This window comes from Pipistrellus hanaki (genome assembly GCF_964339955.1).
Source record: "Pipistrellus hanaki genome assembly, chromosome: 5".
Lineage (NCBI taxonomy): Eukaryota > Metazoa > Chordata > Mammalia > Chiroptera > Vespertilionidae > Pipistrellus > Pipistrellus hanaki.
In genome coordinates, this window is record NC_140507.1 from 32,129,865 (window position 1) to 32,137,227 (window position 7,363).

The 7,363-nt window shown below is 38.2% G+C and overlaps 1 pseudogene across 1 annotated transcript; it reads left to right on the plus strand.

Annotated features, from left to right (window-relative positions):
• Positions 1–3,591: 3,591 nt before the first annotated feature.
• LOC311622661 (mitotic spindle assembly checkpoint protein MAD2A-like) lies at positions 3,592–6,249 on the plus strand (annotated as a pseudogene). Its single transcript has 2 exons — positions 3,592–3,606; positions 5,609–6,249. The product of its transcript is annotated as a mitotic spindle assembly checkpoint protein MAD2A-like (transcript).
• Positions 6,250–7,363: the final 1,114 nt, after the last annotated feature.

The following is a 7,363-nucleotide window of genomic DNA, read 5'->3' on the forward strand; positions in this document are numbered from 1 at the left end:
TAGGTTCTTGCTGTTCATCACTTTGAATATTTCTTGCCACTCGCTTCTGTCCTGCATAGTTTCTGTTGAGAAATCAGCTATCAATCATATGGATACTCCCTTGTAGGTAACTAACTGTTTTTCTCTTGCTGCTTTTATTATTCTCTCTTTGTCTTTTGTTCTTGGCATTTTAATTATGATGTGTCTTGGTGTGGTCCTCTTTAAATTCCCTTCGTTTGGGGTTCTCTGTACTTCCTGGACTTGTAAGTCTATTTCTTTCACCAGGTGAGGGAAGTTTTCTGTCATTATTTCTTCTAATAGGTTTTCAATATCTCGCTCTCTCTCTTCTTCTGGCACCCCCCATAATTCAGATGTTGATAGCTTGAAGTTGTCCCAGAGGCTCCTTACACTATATTCATATTTTTGGATTCTTTTTTCTTTTTTCTTTTCCAGTTGAGTGTTTTTTGCTTCTTTGTATTTCAAATTGTTGACTTGAGTCTTGCAATCCTCTAGTCTGCTGTTGGATCTCTGTATATTATTCTTTATTTAAGTCAGTGTATGCTTAATTTCTAGTTGGTCTTTTTTCATATCTTCAAGGGTTGCACTAAATTCATCAGTAGTTTCTAGAAAATTCTTGAAAAACCTTATAACCGTGGTTTTGAACTCTATATCCAGTAGTTTGCTTTCCTCCATTTCTTTCATTTGTGATCTTTTTCTTTATCTCCACATTTTGGCTTCTTCCCTGAGTTGATAGAGTGGCTTTGTGTATTAGGTGTCCTATAGGGCCCAGTGGCTCAGCCTCCCCAGTTACCTGAGGTGACACCTAACTTTCCTTAGATTTCATACTTTTTGATTGCCTGCCATCAGATCTATGATGGGAGGAAAAAGATATAATCTTGCAGTTTGTCTGGCTATTGTTATTGCTGCTGCAAGATGTGATTAATTCTCTTCCCAGATTTCTACATCCTGAAATTAGTTTTTCTTTGTGTTTTAAGAAATTTTTTTGTAATCCATCCATATGTGTTTAATAAGCAGCATGACAATTGATGTTTCCTTTTATTTATTTACAGTTTTGATTTCCTCTTTGACCTACAATTATTTAGATTGTGACTTTCTTAAAAAATTTTAAGGTAATTGAAATTTTTATTTAACCTCTCGATCTTTATGTGGCCAGCAGGCTGGCTCGGGGGGGGGGGGGGCAGTTGGGGGTAAGCAGGCCAGCAGGGGAGGCAGTTGGGGGCGAGCAGGCTGTCAGGGGGGCAGTTAAGGGTGATCAGGCCGGCAAGGGGGGGCAATTAGGGGTGATCAGGCCAGCAGGCAGAGTGGTTAAGGGTGATCAGGCAGGCAGGCAAGTGAGCAGTTAAAAGCCAGTGATCCCAGATTTCGAGAGGGATGTCTGACAGGGGTTGTGCCTAACATCCCCCAAGGGGTCCATGATTGGAGAGGGTGCAGGCCAGGTTGAGGGACACCCCCTTACCTCCTCCCCCCTACACAAATTTTGTGGCTTTGTCTGGAAGGACATCTGGAAGGTCTCCTGGTCTAATTAGCATATTACCTTTTTATTAGTATAGATTATGGCATTATGGTCAAAGAACATGGACAATTAAATTTCCACTCAATTTTGTTGAGGTTGTTTTTATGACATTTTGACCAGAATGTATATTCTGTATTTATAGAACATAGTGTTTCATATCTCTAGTAAACCAAGTTTATTAATTATTGATAATTAGTCAAGTTCTCTATATCATTGTTTGCTTGATCTGTTAAAGATGGAAAGAAGTATGTTAAATGTATTCATTATGATAATGGTTTTGCCACTTTCTTCTTGAATTACCTTTCTTCCTGTTTGTCTTAGTTATTTTGTAAGCTGTTATTCAGCCCAGAAATAGTTATGAACGTCTTCATTTTGGAATATCATTAACAAATAATCCTATGATTTCATTTATGAAGTGCTCACCTTCTCCTGTCTATGGAAGGCAGGGAAGTCCAATCCTGACACTGTGTCCAACCTGGTGCTTCTTTTCCCCACTTGTCAAAGTGGGGCTTCTCATTAATAGGAATGGAGATGAAGGTTTCACCCAGATACCATCAGCATTACACTGTTTCACTATTATGAGTTTGCAATACCTGTTCTGCATCACTCCATTTCACTAATACACCTCCTTTGCTTGGACTTTTCTAAAAACATCACTTGTACAAGGTTTTTGTGTGTGCAGCAGAAGCTTGAGAAGATTTGAGATATCAATGGGTGTTTTATGCTATGATGCTTGCTCCTGGCTTTATCTGTCATGAGGACTTTCTTTTTCATATGTTTGGCAATGTTTTCTGCTACCAACCTCTCCATTATGCATATTTTTCTACTCTTTGGCAAACTTTGATCCAAACAAGTAGGAGAGATTAAACCTAGAACTAAGCTGGCCAATATAATTAATTAAATATGACTTAAATATGAGTTAAAATGAAAAAAATTGCAAAAATTTTTCACACCACCCCCAGGATTTCACTTCAATAACCACACATGGCTAGTGGCTTCTATATATCTGCTTCTATAATGCAGATATATAACATTCTCATCATCACAGAAAATTGTACTGAAAATATTTGTATAGAATAATACTGCCATTACTTCTTGGCCTTTTGGCTAAGATCAAGTGTAGAATAATACTGCCAAATTCCAGCAGGACTATCCAGGTGTATGTATGTGTAGATATACCTCTTTCTTATTCCAGTTATGCTCATCTGGTAAGTATTAGGTTAGACCATGGCCGGCAAACTGCGGCTCTCGAGACACATGTAGCTCTTCCACAAAATACCACAGCCTGGGCGAGTCTATTTTGAAGAAGTGGCATTAGAAGACATTTAAGTTTTAAAAATTAGGCTCTCAAAAGAAATTTTAATCGTTGTACTGTTGATATTTGGCTCTGTTGACTAATGAGTTTGCCAACCACTGGATTAGACAAACATGTACAACACAACACATTATTATGTAAAGAAGTCCCCTTCTTTCAAATTGTGGTCCTTTTGGGCCTGTCATAAATAAGAATATAAACCTATTTCTGAATGTTTTTCATTTAATGGCAGATCACTTAGCTCTGAAAGGATACAACGGAAGCTTTTCTTATCCCTTTTAAGAGCCTGATGAAATGCTCACCTTCTCAGTCTCTGGATGGCAGAGGCAGGAAGTCTCAGAGTTGAGAAGGCCTTCTTGGATACTATAGTTTTTGTCGTTTCACACCTTAACCTCAAAGGAAGTGCTTTTTTTCTGGGATGGAGCACTTTAGTTCCTAAAATTCTGAAGTCATTATAGAGTGGGTGGAGGGAGTTGAGGATGATACTTTGGTTTGAACTTTTTGGGTAATCTAGGAGATGATCTATGAAAATCAGAGGGTTTTTTTTCACACCACCCCCAGGATTTCACTTCCTGTAGATGTGTTATCTCTAACCATATCGGCCTAGGCCCTTGGACATGTCTTGGGAGGGCCCTTCTCTACCTTGAGCTCCTTTTATTCCCCTCCAGTGGAAATCTGGTGGGCAGGCTCTTTCATCTCTTACTTGGTTAACTGAAATGAGAATTAGGATTATTACTACTATGGGTAAAAGACGTTTTGCTCCATGTTGGAGAAAGAGGTAGATAATAATTTTATCTTCCTCTAATACCCATGGGTGTGGATAGAACCATTGCTCTGATGTAGACCTCTCCCTCTATCCATGGTCCTTTTCCAGCTCCTATTTTGTTTTGAGTTCTACTCACTCCATTCTCTGACCCTCACCCTGTGCCACTTCTAGCTGCTGTCCCAGTCTCAAGTTTTGCTGTGGAGGACAATCTCTCAAAGTCAAGGCAAAGAGCCTAGGGGTTAGAGGTGATGCTGAGAGGCAAATTAAGGACATGAGAGAAGCACACAAACTATGTGAATGCAGGTACATGCCTGCCAGACTGGACCTTTCATGTATGGCCTTCCTTCCTTTCTGTTTTCCTTTCACAGAGGAGCCCTTATCATGACCCCTTGACTATCTAGTACCTTTTCCCTGTCCTCTGTCTCCTACTTGTAGTCATTCAGCTGTGCTTTAGGAGAAATGGCCCATGCACCTACCATCAGGGGCCAGAGAGGTCCATGAGTATGGCAGCAAGACCTAGGCAGAGACATGGCAGGTGAGCAGAGACATGTGGAGTCAAGTCATCTGTGGTCCCAAGTCATAGAGGATCCCCTGAAGAAGGAGCAGGCTCCAAACTTTAGCTTTTGCTTGGCCAACTCCTAATTATTTCATTAAATTTTTTATTTTTTGTTAATCCTCACCTGAGGATATATTTTCCATTGATTTTTCAGAGAGAGTGAACTATAGCAGCTGGGATTCGAACCTGCAACCCAGGTACATGCCCTTGACCTGGAACTGAACCTGCGACCCTTGATGTGTGTGGGCCAATGCTCTATCCACTTCAGCTAGGGTGTATAATTTATTTTTTTAATTGCCCAAATGATGCATGAATACATTCTCTTCTTGTAACATCTTACATTCTTGTAGCATCTCACAAGAATATGCTCTTCATGTAAAAAAAAAAAAGAAAAGAAAGAAAGAGAAAAAAGAGAAAATAAAATAAACTTATTTAGTCTTAAGATCATAAATCATAAAGCTAAGTAAAGTGTCATTTGACTGCCTTGTCTGATCCCAATCCTCTCTCCTAGTTCCCACAAGTAGTCACAGTTCTCAAGTAGGTCTGTATCTTTCCAGAGCTTTTTCTTATTGACCTTATCTATCTATAGAAAATAGGTAGGATTATTTTGTGCTTTTCAGTTTTTCTTCTTCATAAAGATATACTAATCACTCTGCAGTTATAAACAGATCTCTCCATATTGGTTCAAAGGAAACATGTGCATTTTGAAATTGCTACACAGTATTCTCTAGCATGAGTACACCTCAGTGTATTTATTCATCTCTGGTTGATGAACATGTCATCTCCCAAATTTCATCACTGCAAATGGGCTGCAATGAATATTATTGAATATACTTAATTAATCACAGGATCGAGGATATTTCTTAGGTAGGTACAAGATATTAGACTCATAAGTATATGCATTTACATTTGAATCTGTCAGCTTGAACTGTAGAGAGAAGTTGGACCCACTAACAGCCACTGACATTATTACACACCCACTAAGAGCCTGTCGAAACCATTGTCTCCATATTATCAAATGTTATATACAGAATTTCTGACTGTTGCATTTCTCAAGTTCCTTAGTAATGCTAACTATCTTTTTATATAGCTATTGGGCATTTTTATTTTTTCTTCTGTTCATTACCTATTCATGTCCTTTTCTTTAAGTTGTTAAGGTTTTACTTGTTAACTTTTTGATAACCTTTATGCTTTGGATATTAATTGTTGGCCTGTTATAAATGTTTTCTCCCAGTGTCTCACTTGTCTTTTATAATATCTTTTATTGTACCAAAGGATTTTATTTTGATGGAATGAAATGATCATTTTTTAAAAATGATCAATTTTTAAAATGACTTCATTTTTTGTACCTTTTCTAAAAAGACTTCCAGATGGTGGTGGGGAGTTGCTGTCACATGTGCGGTGGGCACGCCCTGCCACTGAAGCCTGGCAGTGGCAAGGCCACTCTCCTGGGAGCAGAGCATTTTCTCATTTGGCATCAACAGCATTTTATATCAGTGTGGCATTTACTGGTCTGAAACCTTTACTCGAGTGCAGAAATATGGTCTCACCTTGCTTGTAATTACTGATCCTGAGCTCCTGAAATAGCTACATAATGTGGTGGGACAACTAAAAGACTGGTTGTACAAGTGTTTAGTTCAGAAATTGGTGGTAGTCATCTCCAGTGTTGAAAGTGACGAGATCCTTGACAGATGACAATTTGATACTGAGTGTGACAAGACTGCCAAAGATGAGCGTACACTCAGAGAAAAGTCCCAAAAAGCTATCCAAGATGAAATTCGCTCAGTGATCAAACAGATCACAGCAACCGTGAAACTTCTGCCCCTGTTGGAAGTTTCTTTTATTCACTTGATCTGCTGATCTATACAGACAAAGATTTGGTTGTTCCTGAAAAGTGGGAAGAGTCAGGACCACAGTTCATTAACAATTGTGAGCAAGTCCGTCTGCATTCCTTCTCTACTACAATCCACAAAGTAAACAGCATGGTGGCCTACAAACGCCTGACCATGACTGGATATGAGACCAGAACAATAATGAAACTCTCAAATGTGTTTCCTGAAACCAAGTCAACTATAGTTCATGCTTTATTCCATGATTAATTTTTAGATGCGGAAAACTTAACATCATACTTTACTGAGTTGTACGTAATTGTTCCGTTTTTTTGGTACCTGTTTAACTTTCCATAGGGTTGACATAATTTTTCACACACTGTTCAGAAGGGAAGCAGCAGATTACATCAGCGCTGTATGGTCAATTCCTTTAAAGGAGGTATCTGCAGATGGAAAATTTTTTGTTATGAAGCTTAATTGCCTTCCTAAATCAGATATTTTTCTTTTTTCATAATTTTTTAAAATATATATTTTTATTGATTTTAGAGAGGAAGGGAGAGGAAGGGAGAGATAGAAACATCAATGATGAGAGAGAATCATTGATCAGAGCTGCCTCCTGCACACCCCATACTGAGGATCAAGCCTGCAACCCAGGCATCTATGCCCTTAACCAGAATCGAACCTAGGAAACTTCAGTCCGCAGGCCAATGATCTATCCACTGAGCCAAACCGGCTAGGACCTAAATCAGACCAAATAGCTTGACTCAAAATATGAAACACAGCAAAAGAAGTCTGAATATTCAGAATCTTTGTTTAGGTCCTAAAGTAATTGATATCCACAATCACAAAATATTTCTATGGTCCTTTTGCTATTTATTTCATTTGTATAGTTTTCATACTAAAAAAAAATCCCTCTAATTATTTTATTTTAATGTATATAATTTACATTTACAAAGCTATTCCTATGTCTACTGTTTAAATTCCAGTGATGTAGAACTCCTAAAAATAAACTTTTGTGTTAATGTGGAAAAAATAAAAATAAAAAGACTTTCAGTTTCCCCCAAGGTCAGAAATATATTACTCTATATTTTCTTCTAAATTTACTCTTTATATTTAGGACTTTAATATATCTGAATTTATTTTTGTGAATGGAATAAGGAGGGCTTAGCTCTATTTTTTCTCTTAGGTGTTAACTGTGTGGAAGCTTTGTTGATTACCTCCCCAGTTCTTGTTTTTTGCTCTTCTCTTGCTAACAGTATTCTGAGTTTTCCAGTTGTGTGTTTTGTATGTGATTGCTCTTTCCCTCACCTCTTACAGTGGAGCCTGCTTGGCTTAACAATCAATACATCCCATCCTCTGGACACAAGGCTTGAATGGTTCAGAT